Raw genomic sequence first — 17,487 nt, forward strand, 5'->3', positions numbered from 1 at the left:
ATGTATGTGAGTGCACCTGTGTCGTGCACCACCATGGAGGGCAGAAGAAGGCTTTGGAGTCCCCTGGAACTGGAGTTAAGGACAGTTCATAGCTTCCATGTGAGTGCTGGGACTTGAACCCAGGTCTTCTGCAAGAACAGTCAGTGCTCTTAACCGCTGTGCCATCTCTCCAGCCCCCGTCAGTCAGTATCTTATGTCTCAATATTTTATTTTGTAAGCAGATAGCTGTTTTTAGATTTCACAATTTCATATATGGAAAAGAATTTTGTCCCAGGATGAATCATTCAAGTCTTCTCACCTATAACTGACTTAGATGATGAGATTTGGGACTTAGAGTTGATAACATTCAGATGATGTTTTGAACCCATAACTAGAGCTGGAATACTTAAGCCTTCTGAGAACGTTAGTATGGAGGTGAATGTACTTTGCACTGGGAAGGATATGAGCAAATCCTTAGGCCAGGACATGTGCTTTAGAGGACAAAAGGAAAGACTTTTTTTGTGGTACTGAAAATTGAACCCAGGGCCTCACGCATGTTAAGCAAGTGTGCTACCACTGACCTACATTGCAACTTTTTTTGGTACTTTCTATTTTGAGACAGGGTCTTGGTGTTTCCTAGGCTGTCCTTAAACTTGTTCTGAAGCCCAGGTAGGACTTGAACTTAAGATCCTCCTGCCTCAGCTTCCTAGGTAGCTGAGAATAGTGGCTATGCCATCAGACCTGGCTAGAGGAAGGACCAGTGTGAGTTGACTATGTCCTCCAGAAAGATATGTTGAAATTCAAATCCTCTGTACCTCAGATCTGACCATTTGAAAACAAAATAGTTACAGATATTATTAGTTAAGATTAAGTCACATGGTAGTGTGGGTCTTTAATCAATGACTAGTGTCCTTATAAGAAATGGAGAAGAGACAGAGATAGGCACACAATGTGAGAAAACAGTCAGGTGAAGACTGAGGCAGAGATAGGAGTGATGTGTCTACAAGTCAAAAAATTCAAAGACTCCCAGGAAGCAGGTGCTGGAAAAAGTAGGGGCAGATTCCCTCTCAGATGTCACATCTTTGGAGTTTTAAACTCCAGAACTATCACACAGTAAATGTATTCTGCTTTAACCCAGCTAACTTATGGTAGTTCATTATAGCCATCTTAGGATATTGACTCAGGTATTCCTAATTTAAATTGTTACTAATTTGCACAAAAGACATGATTGATTTTACATTAACAACGTTAGGCCTGGGAGAGCTGCTCAGTGGTCAAGTACCTGCCTAGAATGTGTGAGACAATGTCTGTGTTCAACCTCCAGCACTGCTCCCCCAAATTATTTCCATTTAGATTTATACTGTCCTGTTTTCCCATCTCTATATTTTCAGTATTACCAAATAGAAGTAGGACAGATGTGCCTTTATTTATATATGGGATGAAAATTTCCATTTGTTTTTGTAGTTATCTATAGATATCTTCAGCTAGGTAACGAATACCTATGAATACAATATGTTGGCTGAGCCCCATATGGCTGCTTGAAAGTCTAGTTTTCCCAAAAGGCTTCAATGTAAGGGTTTTTTTAATATAATATTTTTATTAATTCTTTGAGAATTTGATACAATTGCATTGTAAGATTTAAAAGCTGACCATTCTATGACATGCATTCCTCCATTAAGGACCTTCTCAGGTGACGAAAACTTGTAAAGTTCTTTATAGTTTTCTCTTGGCTGTACTTCTAAGTGTAGCTTGTATAGATTTTATCTGAGATACAAGTCTGTATGCCATTGCTACATTTGACCATATCTGGGGAACCTGTGTGCTGCAGAGGCAATGAAGATGTGTCTTGTGGGGGGTGGCTGGTGCTGCTGGGTAACTTTGACAGCTCTATCCTGCCAGCCAGTGGAATCTGCATCCATACTAGGTGCTTGGTATTTAGAGAGCCTCCAGGGAAGGAAGAAGGATGAATGGTAGGAAGGAAGTATTTATTATGTACTTGGGATGGGCTTGCTCTAACTCAAGCTTGTGTTTTTATCCTGCCTCCCTCATTGTAGACAGAGAATAATTGTAATGTGGCTTGACCAGAACAAAAACTTGCACTGTAAATAATATCCCGTTGTACAGAGTTTTCATCTCGATTTCTCAATGGCAAAATATCTTTTTTCAGGGGCGGGAGAGATAGTTCATCAATTAAGAATGCTTCCTGCTCTGCTAGAGGACCTGAGTTCAGTTCCCAGCACCCATGTCAAGTGACTCACAACAGATGGTAACTCTGGCTCCAGGGGATCTGTTGCTCTCTCTGGCCTTCACAGACACTCACACACATGTGGCATGCCACATATACAGATACACACATGGACACACAAATAAATATGTAAACACCTCTACCTTACCCCTCTATTATTTTCTTAATGCTACTCTGGTTTTTGTTGCTGGGGTAATCAACTGATAAGGAAGAAAGGTTTATTTAGGTTCATGGTTTTGGAGGTTTTAGTTGATGATATTGGCTATTGCGTTAGGCCTGTGGTGAGGCAGAGCATCACGGTGGAGGCATTCGACAGAATAAAACCACTCACCACATGGTGGGAAGTGAAAGAGTAGAAGAGAGGGAGGAAGGGTTAGGTACTCCCTGGTGACCTGGAGACCTGCAACTAGGCCCAAATTCTCTTCTAAAAAAAAAAGAGAGACAAAGTCTTAATAGATAGTCCAGACTGGCCTTGAACTTGTGAGGCTCCTGCCTCAGCCTCCTCAGTCCTGAGATTAGAGGTAACAGCTACCTTGTTAGACTAGGCCTCACCGCTCACAGTCTCCCAGCTTCCAACAGCATCATGGGCTGGGGATGAAGCCTTCCACACGTTAGCTTTTGGGAGACACCCAGGATCAAGCTACAGCATCAGGTCTCTTCTAGAATCTTCTCTGGGCATTGACAATAGTGCCATGTAGAAACTGTTTTAGGAGCATGATTGGAATAGACAGAGATAACTCATTTAGTGTGACAGCAAAGCATGAGCTGAAACGGGAATATGTGCCCAGTATAGAACCCCTCTTTTAAAAAACTTTTTGTATCCAGGAGACTATCCTCGAGCTTATTTTCCCCTACATTGAAATATATTGCAAAAATGATTACCCCAGTGCCTCAGGAAAGACTTGGCTGTGATTTTGTTCCTTGTTTCCACACTAGTTGTTGGGCCTGTTTCAGGTTGTTAACTCAGTGGGACTTGTGGGAAGGAGTTAGGACCAAGAACGTTCAAGTATAACAAGTTCCCAGACTGGATCTACTGCTGTTGGCTGTGGTTCTTACTTTTAGAGTCACTGCTTAGTGAAGAGCAATCACGGCCAACACTTCCTGCTAAATGTTTGAAGAAGCGCTTCCTGTCGACATTTCAACCTTCCATCCCTTGAAAATTTCACTAGAGGGCAGCGTGATTACCATATGTGCGGTGGATGCTGACTGATAGCATCCCAAATCCAATTCATTAACATGCTCTTGCTTCTGCCCAGGGGACCTTTGGCTTTATCAGTTGTGCTTTTAAATGTTCCACGTCATGACTTATAGGTACAAAAAGTTCTGCTGGTAAAAATAAGTGTAAAATCTGGTCTCTCGCTTGTCTATTTTAAACTCACATTTCTATCAGCAGGAGAGCTGGGCTGCTCGGCTCTGGGCTGCTGGGCTGCATGGTTTTATTTCTAATTATTCAGAGAACTTTGGACTACAGACATAAGTTTGCTTTTCGAGTCCACTGTTTCTAAATGTGTTTTCAGTGACCTAAATTCTACTAATAATGAAAGTCAGGTTTGAGAACAAATAAGTTTGGGAAAACGGAGCTAATGTTATCCAGGCTCCTTTACTGGACTGTTCCTCAGAGCCTCCACTACTTTGGAACAAATGGGAGGAGGCTGTGGAAAGCAGGACTGCGTTGGGAGAAAACCCCTGTCCTGTCTTAATTCTTCGTCTTCTCCCGTATGGAATTAGAGTCTGGAAGACAAAATTACTGCAGGCAGCAACAGGACCTGCCTCCTGACTGCAGCCTAGGGTGCAAGTGTCAAGATTATATAAGACATAAGATACATAATCCTACTGTGGGATTATATGAGACAGCAAAGCCCAGACAGTCAGATCCATGCCCCCTTTAGGACCTTGGATGTACCCGTTTCACCTGTTGGAATCCTTAACCTCTGGGCACCAAAAGCTGTGCCCCCTCCTGTAGATCCTGCTCGTGTCACCTGATCAGTGAGGACTTCCAAGTCCATGCTTTCCGAAATGACCCCCTTTCTGACCCTCTATTTTCTCACCTTGCTTTGCCTCCAGTTGTTATATGCCTTGAAGAGCCAGGCAGAAAGGACAGTATCATCTTGACGTCCCTTGTACTTCACAGATGATCAGTTTACATATATTGGATGGTTGATTCACTGATACTGTCAAAGTAAGCGACATGAGATCGGTAATTGTATATCAGTCAGCATTCTCCAGAGATAGAGTTAAAAAACATACATGTATGAATACTACTAAATATTTTAAAATGCTAAAAGCCAGTGTCTTTTCAAAATGGTTCTAATAGTACCCAGATAATCTAAACATGATTTGAATTTATAGAAAAATTCACTTGTATTTCTGGGTTTGAAAACATAATATCTGATGCTGTCTGGAATTTATTGTCTAAATTTCTAAATAATTTAATGACATTTTATTTTTATATATCTGAATTATGTTAGAGCATTTTTTTTTAGTATTAAGGATGATTAATATTGTGGGTATTTATATTTGTCCAGAGGCCTCTCTGAGAAGGAATTTTGTAATAGATTTGACTGTATTTGAGATAATAGCCTTGGAGAATACTGGTCTTTAAAACATTTTCTACTCTTTAAATGCCATTGGAGTGCCTCTAATTGGGACTTGACCTGCAACTGTATAGATTTACCTAAGACAAAGTAAATGTCGCACCAGATTTATTCTGAACTGTTGAATTATGTGGTTTTGTTTCTCATTATTCAGAGGATTTTCAAGTTTAGAGATAGGTTTGCTTTGAGTTCAGTGTTTCTAAATAGTTTTCAATGACCCTAATTCCATTAATAGAAATCGGGACCAAATGCATTTGGGAACACAGAGTTAAATTTATTCAGTCTCCTTTAATGGACTGTTCCTCAGAGCCTCAACTGGTTCTTTGGGAAGTACAGAAGGGGGGTGTGGGCGAGGAGACCCTGGAAGGTGGTGATGTTGAAGATAATGTTGCATGGTCATTTATTTGTTCTTCAATGAGCTGTACTTAGACTTCCTCATGTCTTGGCTCACTTTTTGATTCACTTTGTACATTCTTCTGAGGTTGCTTCATCTCTTTCCCTGGCTTCTCTTGATGCCAACATGGTTGTTTGTTACAGGCATCTCAAGCACCCTTAGGCCATGTTTCTTGGACTCTTATTGGGACTCTTGCTGTGCCCAAAGCTGGTGCTTCTGTCAGGAAATGGCAGAAAGCCATTCGCTCAGAACCAAGTTAGAGACCTTTATTTTTTTTTTAAGAATGTATTTATTCTTGCATAATTTCATACATATATAATGTGCTTGGACCACATGTCCCCCATTGTTCTCTTAGCGCCTTTCTCCTATCATCATACCCTTCTTTCCTCCAAAAGGTCCCCTCCTATGTTCATGTAGAGATCTTTATTCTTTGAAGGATTCTCAGAGACTCCAGAGTCTGAGGTTGTAGAGAAAAGCCAGGTTCTCAGGAAGCACCCTTCATGGCTCCCCCTGCACCATCCAGGCTGATCAACCTCTGGGCTGACAGCCCCTAGGGCAGTTCTGAGTCTCAGAATATGCTTCTTCAGCGCTCTGATGTGGATACTCCTCACATCTGTCTTTGGCATTTGGGCTACCATCCCTGTCAACTCGTTCATGTATCCTCATCCTTGAAGTCTCTCTTGTGTAGAGCATTTACCTTGGAAGAATAGCTTTTAGCATCAGATCACTTGAGAAACTTGATGGAGAATATAATTGGTTAACTCCCTGGTCATCCCTAGAACTTCTGAGTTAACAGGTGAAGTGTGAAGCTTGATATTCCTGATGGAATGGTCACAGTTTGAATCAGGGGACCTTGTTTCTAACATTGTAAATTTTTCAGAGCAGGTGTGGTCTCTGTTTACTGGTTGAGAAACTCAGAGAGGTGTGACACCCAAGATCATGTAGGCAGGAATTCCGTTCTGTAAGGATGTGAGGCTTTTGCTCCTTCTGATGTACCTGTTGGGCTGGAGTACGCTGTCCTTAGTTCCTTCCCCTCATTCCTGTCAAGTTATCCACTGACTTGTTTCCTTCCTCCTCTGTCCTCTCTGGCTGCTCCTGGTGGCTGAAATAGTTTTTGATTAAGGTTGCTATTGCAACCGAGTTTCATGAAATAGTCACTCATTTCCCTAAGTGATAACAAATGGAGGGTGTATTAGTCTTTTCTGTTGCTGTGATAGAAACACTGACCCAAGCAATTTATAGAAGGAAGAGTTTATTTGAGCTTACGGTTCCAGGGGAATTACAGTCCATCATGGTGGGGAGGCATGGTGGCTGGAGGTGGCTGGAGTAGGAGCAGCAGAAGCTAAGCTCTCACACCATCAAGCAGGCATAGGAAGCAAGAGAGCAACTGGAGATCTGGCAAGGCTTAAGAACTCTCTAAGCCCACCCCCAGTGACGTGCTTCCTCCAGGATAGCGACACCTTCTAAGACCTCCCAAAACAGTGCCATCATCTGGGGAGAAAATGTTCAAATACTTGGAGCCTATGGAGGACATTTTCATTCAAACCATCACAGAGTGTGAGTTCCTGAATTCAGTTCAATCAATCAGCCTAGGCCAACATGATCCTGTGCTATTTGTTGCTACTGGAAGAAGTTGGAATGGCCAGAAGTAGTGATTTTAAGAATTCATGCTTCATGGGGCTGGAGAGATGGCTCAGTGGCTAAGAGCACTGGCTGCTCTTGCAGAGGACTCGGGTTTGAATCCCAGCACCACATGGTGGCTAACAAACATCCATAACTCCAGGTCCAGGGGATCCAATGCCTTCTTCTGACCTTCTCAGGCATTGCATGACATCAGTGCACTTATACACATGCAGACAACACACTCTTACACATAAAATAAAAATAAAATTTAAAAACTTCAGGCTTCATTTGTCATCATCCAGAGAGATCAGTCACCCCTTAATGAGGCTTATTATCTTTGATAACAACCTAAGTTGTGGACATTCAACCTTTTGTGCAAGGTCCTGAATAGAAAGTTCAGACCCAGAAGACAGTGGCTCTGCTGGGGGCCCAGCTCTTCCTGTGTGGAGAGGGGAGCCTTGCAGAAGGTGATCCTATTTTGTTCTTTCCCCGGGCTCTGCCTTCTGTGGATGCTGTCAACTGAGGTGGTTCCTTCTGAAATGCTTTGCCTTACTGTACCACCTCATAGTACACAATTTTGAGCAACGTTTCACCCTATGTCCAATCTGAGGCAAGTAATAAAAATCAGTGACGCTTACTATCTTTCTGTTCATGCAAAGGACCCCCCATAACAGATCCAATGAGAACTAGAAAGAGAATTCCATACAAGTCACTGTTTTTCAATTGCCCTTTTTGTTTAGATATAATATTTTCTGTATCTTCTGGAATGGATAATGTTCCAGCCTTCATTCTGTCCTATTGAGAGCCTGTTTATTCTTATTCCTTCTTTGCCTGTTTGTCTGTTTTTACCTGGATAGGGTTAGTTATCTGGAAAAGACTTATAAACATAGTTCAGTTTTGCGTCTTTATTTTCCTGGCAAGCCAAATAATACTGATCCTGCATTTTTTTTTTTCTGTCATCATCAGTAACTCCACATAAGCTGGTACACTGGAATTGTATGCAAGGTTCTGCACAGAGTTCTATCTGCACAGAATCCTAGCCACATACAAGTTCAAGGCAACATGTAAAGATGGAGAAAGTGCAGGCACACTGACAAATAGTAGAGGAAATAATTTTTGGTTTTTTTGCCCAGAAACAGAGAGGAACATTAAAAATGAATTTTATGGAGCTGGAGAGATAGAGGGTTCAGTTAAGAGCATGGCTGCTCTTGTAGAGGACCTGGATTAACTTCCCAGCACTCCATGGTGGCTAACAACCATCTGTAACTCCAGTTCCAGGAGATCACACACCCTCTTCTGGCCTGTGGAAGCATTTCATGACACAGGTGCACTTACATACATGCAGTCTAAACACACATAAAATAAAAATAAATTTTAAAAATTTTTAAAAAGGACTTTCTTTTCTCCCTATAGTTACAGATTATACAATTTGGGAGTCTTTTAGACAGACCTACTGAGGGGGTACCCCAATTGCCTCATCGTGCATCCCTATTCAGCATGGAAGAAGTCAGAGCGGTCCTCCTCCAGACAAGGAGCCATCTGCATCCCGATTCCTGATTCCCTATCAGCAATTTGAGTAAGCCTCTTCAAAAGGTGGTGTGATAAGAACAGGAGGTAGAAATTGGCTAAGCAGTTAGGGTAAAAAGACCCCCAAAGAAAAGTAGCCAGTTTCTTTCTTGGCTAAAAGTCAAAATGTCCTTGGGCCTCTTAGCAACATACTCTTTTCCAATGGCCAAAAATGTCAAAAGTATTTGGGAGTGCTTATCTAATCCCTAAAAGATTTTAGGGTTACCTCTTCAGAGAGGGGGGATGTTAGAGTAGCAAAAAGCCCCATAAATTTAACTGGTCTAGACCACAAAATGTCTAGTCTATCTGTCAGAGGACCCACTTTTCCAGTCTCACTGGTCAATCACCTGGTGACAGAACCACCCCCAGGAAGGCAGGTTCACCTTAAATTATGCTAAATAGATGGGCGGAATACCCGGTGTGTTAATGAGGTAGTGAATTTTTCCTGCCTGGAACTAGTGCAGATTTCCGTAGAACTTTCAGACCATCCACAGTCATGTAATTCCCTGTAAGCCTGTCTGCTTTCCTGAATTCTTCAGGAAAGCGTGATTTCTTCTTTTCTTCTTCATGCCTTTCTTACCAAACATTCTTTCTTTAAGGCTTTGGGCTGCCCCTAGCATCTTCTATTTCTTCACTTTTTCTCTAAAGCTTCCTTCTCCCAGCCATGTGGCTGCGAGTCAGGCGTGTGTCTGAGCTCCATGCAGGCTCTAAACCTGCATGGCTCCATGGCTTTCTTTCCTTCTTCCTGTCATTCACCTCCTCAAGGCAGCTGCCAAGATTACCAGCTTGCCTGCCCTGAGGATTTTTCTTTAATATTCTAATGAAATTGTAAAACTTAAAAAAAAAAAAAAAGGAATGTTACCAAAAAAAAGCTGTGCAAAATATAGTGCTAGTATGCGACAGTATTCATAATCAGTAATTATATAAATAGTCATGTAATATACAATCCTGATGTACTTGGCTAAACCAGTGTATATAACCAATGATTAATCAAATACTACTTATTGATCTTCAATTTTTGGAATTAGTCAACTGTCAAATCATGAATGGCCTGTCAATAGTTACAGAAAGGAGTAACATGGTAATCAACCCAGACACTCTGAAAACAGAAGGGAAGACTCTAGAGAGTGATTAGAATAGGGAGAGAAGGAAAGGCAGTTAGGGGTCCAGCAGGGAGGTGAGAGGGAAAAAGACAAGGTCTTTGTGACAGAAATAGAGAAGATGGCCAATGCTTTGACCAGACATGGTGGACAAAGGAGGTCTAAGCAGCAATGTGCCTTTACTGGGGAGGTATGACGGAAGTAAATTAAGCCTATTATAATCATACACCAGTGGATTGTTTTATAAATAGGAATAGTAAGAAAAAAAGAATATGGGTGCATTTTCTAGAAATGGTGGTTTCTAAGTGAAATCTAGGAGCAGAAGCTGTAAAGATTCACTGCTTCTACCAAGAGGAACTGGGCCTAGAGAGCGAGGGTGGGGAGAAGGAAAGAAGGAAGAGCTGTCTTCCCTTAACCCTTTCTACCTCCTATGAGTACTTTGATGAAACATTCTAAAATACATGAGAAGGGCTTTCTTGGAGTGTACTCTCAGCAATTATGAAAGATGTGTGTGTGTGTGTGTGTGTGTGTGCATGTGTGTTTGTGTGTGAGCACATGTGTGCAGATGTTTGTGGGGGATAGAAGAGGACGTTGGATCCCCTGGACTTACAGTGGGTTGCGAACCATATGACATGGTGCTAGAAACCAAAGTCCCATCATCTGCAAGAGAAGCAACAGCTTTTAAACCCTGAGCCAATTCTCCAGGCCTGAGAGTTGGTTAATTTCTACTTGTTTACTGAACATAATAAAAATTACTGGTATTTTTCTTTTCCTTTTTTTTTTTTTTTTTTTTTTTTTTTGTCTTTTTTCAGACAGGGTCTCCCTGTAGCCCTAGCTGGCCTGGAACTCTCCAGGCTGGCCTTGAACTCACAGAGATCCACCTCCTCTGCCTCCCGAGTGCTGGGATTTAAAGGTGTGCATCACCAAGCCTGTGATTAAAAAGGTAATTGCTGGACTCATCATAGCTGGTTCATATCAAGTACTGGAAGAATTCTGAGAAAAGGTCTGACCTTAGATAAGACCTCTCCCAGCACAGTCCAGTTTTTTCAATCTCATGCAGAGTACCTACTGTCAAGCGCTCCAAGATCCCTATTAGTGTTGTGACCTCAGGTTCGAACACCAAACCATATGCTGTATAGTTAGACAGCACTATGAGATATTGAAACTGTGACTGCCTAAATACAGTATCAAATTCAAAACTTGGGCTTCTCAAGGAGACGTGCATGCCTGGGCACTTGCCATTGACAGAAATAATTACTAACAATAATTTCAGTCAAGACGCTGTTCTTACAGTATGCCAGGTACTTTTTGTAAAGGCATTTCACATACATCTCATAGTCCATTCAATCCTCATAGCTGGGGTATGAAGACAACTCTTGGACTCATTTTATATCAGAAGAGTGGGGGGCTAATTATATTGCACTAATTGTTTTATAGGGTACTTTTTATTCTTGGGATTTATAATTTTATTTATCTAATTAATGACTTATTTAGAAGTGTTTCTATATTTCTCAAATTGTAGTCTTGATACTTTGTTTCCTATTTCTAACCTAATTTCATGGTGCTTATAATTTACAGCCTCTGTGGTAAAGATTTCTTTGAACATTTTGGAGGCTTGTTCTGTGTGCTGGATAAAAACATTTTCTATAGCTGTTTTACATATACTCAAAAAAGGGCATTATTTTCCTTTATTACGGTTATTATACACATGCACTTGAATTTACCTTTTTTATACTTTTTTGCACCTTTTTCTCACTTTTGCCTTCTTTCAGCATTGATAATTGCTATTGTTTTTCTCTTTCCTTTTTTTCCATCTCTCCTAGTTTAGAAATCCTGGACTATGATTCTATTCTTTCAGGTGCCACGTGAGCGATTACAAGTCAGCTCCACTACTGACGTCTAAGTTACAGAATAGCTCATTATTTGTCCACGTAATTCAGAGATCTTAGAATGCTTTCACTCAGGTGGCTTTGATCCAGCTTAACGGCTTGGCTTGTCCAGGGCCAGGGGTCTTCTAAATGCCACAGCTGAGGTTGTTCTGTGTGGTCCTGGACCATTGCTTTGCTCAGCACCTCTCAGAATGTCCGGCCTTCTTCTGACAATATCTGCTTCTTTCTGAAACACATTCTTACACAGAAATCCCTTCAGAGAAGGTCCTGCTAGTGTTGAGAGCTCTGCTTCCTCCAAAGCTTTGAAAGGGAGTTTGTTTTTTGTTTGTTTTTGTGTTTTTTGTCTTTTTGAGACAGGGTCTCCCTGTAGCCCCAGCTAACCTGGAACTCACTTTGTAGATCAGGCTGACCTTGAACTCACAGATATCTGCCTGCCTCTGCCTCCCAAGTGCTGGGACTACAGGCATGTGCCACCAAGCCCAGCTATGGAAGTTTCTTTTGGATACCCTTCCAGGTTGGCTTTTACATTCCAATTTCTGTTGTCCAGAGCCTTGATGATTTGTGGGTAACAATTGCCCTTTTCTTTCTGGCTGCTTTTACAACTGTGTGTGTGTGTGTGTGTGTGTGTGTGTGTGTGTATGTTCTTAGTTTCACTACAAAATATGCCATTTGAATTTATTTGATTTGATGTAATTTGGCATTTGTTGAAACTCTTGACTATGAGGACAGGAATCTTTTAAAATATTTTATTATTTTTATTTTATGTGTATGGGTGTACTGCTTGCTTGTATATAAGTGCACCCGTGTCATGCAGTGCCCTCGGAGGTCAGAAGAGGACATCGGATCCCCTAGAACTGGAGTTACAGACAGTTGTTAGCCACCATGTGGATGCAGTTAAGAACACTGGCTGCTCTTCCAGAGGACCTGGGTTTGATTCCCAGCACCCACTTAGTGGCTAATATCCATCTGTAACTCGAGTTCCAAGGGTCTGAAGGCCTTTCCTACTCTGTTGTAATTGCAACATGATGTACTTATATACATGTAGGCAAAACACTCACATGAATAATATCATAAAATAAATAAAATTAATAAAAATTTAAATGATCTCTATTTCTCTATGAATTCTGAGTAACTTCTTAAGCTTCATTCCTTGCCATTTAGTCCCCTGCAGCAGTGTCTAGTAATCTCTTTAACTGAACACTGAGTTTTCACTTTTAACAATTTCACTTTTTATTTTTAAAAACTTAAAAAAATCATCTCCTTAAATTTTTTTTTTTCTTATAGTTCTAAAATCCTGAAGTTTGACGATCAAGGCCACCAGGGGTAGCTTTGTAGATGGCTTCCTTCCGTCTTGCTGAGTTGTCACATGATCTCTGTGCACATAAACAGAATTCTGTCAATACCAGCCCTTTCAGTTAGGACCCTACCCGAATAATCTTATTTAATCTTAATTAGCTCATTAAAGGCACAGCACAGTCTCTAGGCCTAGGTTGAGGTTTCAACATATGAACTTTGGAAAAACACAGTTCAGTCTGTAATTGATAGCAACTGTAATTGAAATTCAACTCTGACTAGGACACCATATAAGGTATTTCAGTTGCACAGTATCTTCGTAACGACTGTAATTTGTCTACCTGCAATGCCTTCTCTTTCTTGCAAATCAGTTCGTCAGGTACGGGTGATGCAATGAATAATATTTACATGTTGCTCACAGTCAGGATGTGTACTTTCCACGTGCCTGGAGGTGGTAATGATTTACTCTGAGTAACTTCGTTCTTCCTTATGGTAAATTTTCCAGTCCATGATACACATCTATGAAACAATAGGGATCTAGGTATAACCTGTGCACTTCATGCAGTAAAGCTGAGTGGCCCACAAGAGTAGAACCTGTTCTCTGAGCCCAGGCCAGACCTAACGGTATCTCCCCAGCTGGTTTTCTCTGGTGCTGTCATTGGATTGAAAAATGGGCTGCAGCCCCACTGGGTCCTAATCCTACATGGTTTCCCTGAAGCCCTGAGTTCCTTCACTGTTTGTGTCCTTCTGCACTGGTCCCTAGCAAATTCAGTAGCCAGCACCCTTGGCATCATCACTTCCTCCACAGCACATGGAGATGCGCTGAGTCTCTTCCACTTTTCATGAAACCCAGGGCATGCTTGGGGCACTCTTAAACGGATCAGGTTATGCCAGAAAGAGAAAATACATTTGTCTGTTTATGACTCCCCCATCCACTCTCCATATCCTACCAAGTCAGAAAGCACTCCGACTTCCCTTTCTTTTACCACACATTTCCAGTTCAAGTTCTAGAAATGATGTATAAAAAAGGAAAACAAATTATCTTTTTTTTTTTTTTTTTTTTTTTTTTTTTTTTAAAGTCAAATGTTTCAGGTAAGGATATATCTGAAAAACAATTCTACATTGTTTTCTGGATCCTGGCACAACTGCTGATGAGGAAGTCATGTGTTCCGAATCACACCACCTCCATCCTTCTCAAAGTGGTACTTAAGGGACCCCCAGCAGAAGGACACATCACACCTCCTCTTATCTCCTGAGTCTCTCTCCTCACTTCGCCTGAGTCCTCTCTACTGACACCATGGGTTGTGGTGGCTGCGGTGACTGCGGTAGCTGTGGTGGCTGCGACAGCTGCACCACCTGCAGATGCTACAGGACCGGCTGCTGTGGCTGCTGTGGCTGCTGTGGCTGCGGCGGCTGTGGCGGCTGCGGTGGGTGTGGCGGCTGTGGCGGCTGCGGTGGCTGTGGTGGCTGCGGTGGCTGTGGCGGCTGCTGCGGGGGCTGCTGTGGATGCTGCTGCCCTACGGTCTGCTGCTACCGCCGCACCTGCCGCCGCTGCTGTGGCTGTGGCTCCTGTGGCTGTGGGTCCCGTGGCTGTGAAGTGCTGCTGTCAGCAGAAGTGTGGCTGTAAGAAGCAGTGCTGCTGCTAGGGCCCACCGACTCTGCTTTTATGGTAAGAGAAGCTGAGGCCTGAGCTTTCCAGTTAAGGAAGCTTCCTTCCATTTCTCTGCTTCTCTCTGAGATCACCCCACTTGGAATTATCTGAATGTCTTTCATACTCTACCCATCTCTTGAATTCAATAGTTTAAAATCTTTATGTTAAAAAATAAAATCCAGATTAGGAAATGGCCATTACCCAATGTCACCCCAGCCCAGTACCTGAAGATCTGTCCACATCACTGAGCCCTTTTCAAGGCCTCTATCTGGTGGGTATGTACCCGCCTTCCAGCTTTGTAGTTCTGCCTCTTGGTGGTGTATGCAGGACTTTCAACCTTTCCATCACAATTCTTTCCACTCCTAAAATTTGTTGTCTAATTTTCCCAATAAAGTAAGATAAACAACTGTGATTGATTCTGGTTTTATTCTGGGTGCATACGAAAGGTAGATCATTTCATCGAAGTTGAGTGATAAATGTCAGAAGATAGCAATATATGCGTAGGGGTGTTGGGAGGCCCTCTGGGGACCTGTGCCCCTCCCTAACCAGCTGCCACGTTTCTGTCTCATGGGGTTGGAGCATCCCAGATGTACTCAAACACTCTCCATTGTGCAACCTCTTCTCCTGGCCCTCTCTGCACCTTACTGTGAGTAGCATACCACATGCCTGTCAGCTGTGATTCCCTCAAACTAAATATACATATTCCATGCAAGTCAAGGCTTAAATACAAACAAAAGACAGGTCCAAACAAGCTGCAACCATCACTTATTTTTTTTGTTCTCAGGAATCATGATTTTTCATACCATGTCTATATTCTCATTTTCTGTTCGGTGTGTGTATACATGTGTGGTGTGTTTGTGTGTATATACGTGTTTGCATGTGTGGGGGACATGTGTGTGCATTTGTATGCATGCACGTAGAGGCCAGAGTTGATACCAGGCATCTTCCTTAGTTGCTGTCCACCGTAGATACTGAAGTAGGTTCTCTTACTTGAATCCAGAGCTTGCTGATTTTGCTAGTCTACCTGGACAGCTGGTCTGGGGAACCCTTGCCTCCACCTCCTGAGTGCTGGGATTGCAGGTGGGTCACCATGCCCACCCAGCATTTATATGGATGCTAAAGATCCAAACTTCAGTTCTTATGTTGGCATGGTGAGACTTTATCTGCTGAGTCATGTTATGAGACATATGGAGGGCAGAGCTGTACCAGCTACCTGTACCCTGGGGTGCGGGCCATTGAAGCTTCCTAGTAGCTGAACTCAGGTGAAGGGGCCCTGTGGTGGGTGCCACCAGGAGGTGACTGCAACCACCCCACCATTCTGTGCTCTGGTCCACTTCTCTTACTAAGGCCTGGGCCTGTTGGTAGTCACTACAGAGAGCATGTGGTTAGCCTGGCATCATCATCCAGTGGCTGTCAAGACCTGGCTGCAGTCATCAGCAAATGATAGGAATCCGAGAAGTCTACAGATTTCAGAACCTAAGCTAGAGGACAGTGGTGTAAAGCTGTCCTGTGAAGCTGTGAAACATCTCAACTGCCACTCAGAGAATCTTGCATTGGAGGCCTGTGAGCTAGCTGCTGCCTGCTAGCTTTTGCTTTTACCTACAGCAAAACCCTGTGTGGAATCAACCTATTGGAGAATGCCTTGGACCACAGTGGAGCCACCGGACCATTTCGGGGCTGAGTGAGGTCCTGAAACAGCCAAAGTGTAGCTTGCATGTACTATGCGAATAATTGACTTTGATGAGGAGACCCAAGTGTTTCTGGTCACAGAGAAAAAGAGAAATCCCTACCTGATATTCCTAAGCAGTGTGTAAGGGAAAAGAAAACAAGTGTGAAAATTCCATTCCAAGGAACTTGGTCATATTCTAATCCAAAACTGTGTATAGAGAAAGGCCCTGACTTTGGCCCATCCATGCCTAAGAATTAAGATCACTGACATTCTAATGAGATATAATTTCTCTGGCATCCAGTTCAGATGTGTTGTGTAAGATGGATGAGATTTTTCATTTGCTAATAGAGAATATGAAGTTGGGGTGGTGGGTGGGGGTGGTAAAATGAGGGTGGAAATGGGGAAGGGGTCTGAATATGATAAAAATACATTGTATGCAATTCTTGAATCACTAAAACTAGAAAAGGAAGTATGAGACATTGTGAGTTTTAGCCAAGAAATTGGCTACTTTTCTTTGGGGACTTTTTACTCTGCCTAGCAAATTCCTACCTCCTATTCTTATCACATCATCCTCTGAAGAGGTTACCCAACTTGCCGATAGGGAATCAGGACGCAGACTGCTCTGGATTCTTCCATGCTGAACAGGGACGCAGGGTGAGGCAATTGGAGTACTCCTTCAGTGGGTCTATCTAAAAGATTCCCAAATTGCATAACTCTTATCTCTAGGGGGAAAAGAAAGTCCTTGAATCATGAATAGGAGATGTGAAGGAGAAGTAAAGGCAAGAGTTACAAGTTCTAGACAGGGAACTAGAAAAAAGTCAGAATAGGGCAATTTTCAAATGTTCATATGAGAGTCCATTGGAATTTCTTGACAAGGGCTTCTAAAAGCATCCCTCAATTGGGTTCCTCCTCGCTGTGTAGACCAGGTTGGCCTTGAACTCACAGAGATCTGTCTGCCTCTGCCTCCCGAGGGCTGGGATTAAAGGCATGTGCCACTACACCTGGCTCTCTACAAATAACTTTTTATATGGACTTAAGCCTAATGTCCGGGAAGTGTAATCCCTTGAACTCTTAAAATACACTGATGACTTTACTCTTTGGTTATACTTTCCTTTTGGGTGTTTAAGACCATACAGTTGGCCCAAATAAATCAATTTATTTTTACACTTAAGGTCGTTTGAGGATCTGTTCCTCAGGGGTCGCACGGGCTTGGGAGGAGCCCCTGGCTCCTTTCTTTTACCAGTTCCATCTATGGGAAGATAAGTCAAAGGTCCTGATCAATCATGTCTGGCTTCACTTGGAAGCATGAATGAGATCTTTCCTCTGGGTTGACCCTCCTCTTTGTAGTCTGGACACTGGTTCAAGACCATCTCATGGGGTCTCCCTGGACTCCCTGAACAAGAGGACAGCTGGCTCACCACAGTCACTGGACATTTTGAGAGACGCTCATAGTCCCCTGGAACTTAATCAATGTTGGAGTGCAA

The sequence above is a fragment of the Nannospalax galili genome, unplaced genomic scaffold (genome assembly GCF_000622305.1).
Source record: "Nannospalax galili isolate Female #2095 unplaced genomic scaffold, S.galili_v1.0 scaffold127, whole genome shotgun sequence".
Lineage (NCBI taxonomy): Eukaryota > Metazoa > Chordata > Mammalia > Rodentia > Spalacidae > Nannospalax > Nannospalax galili.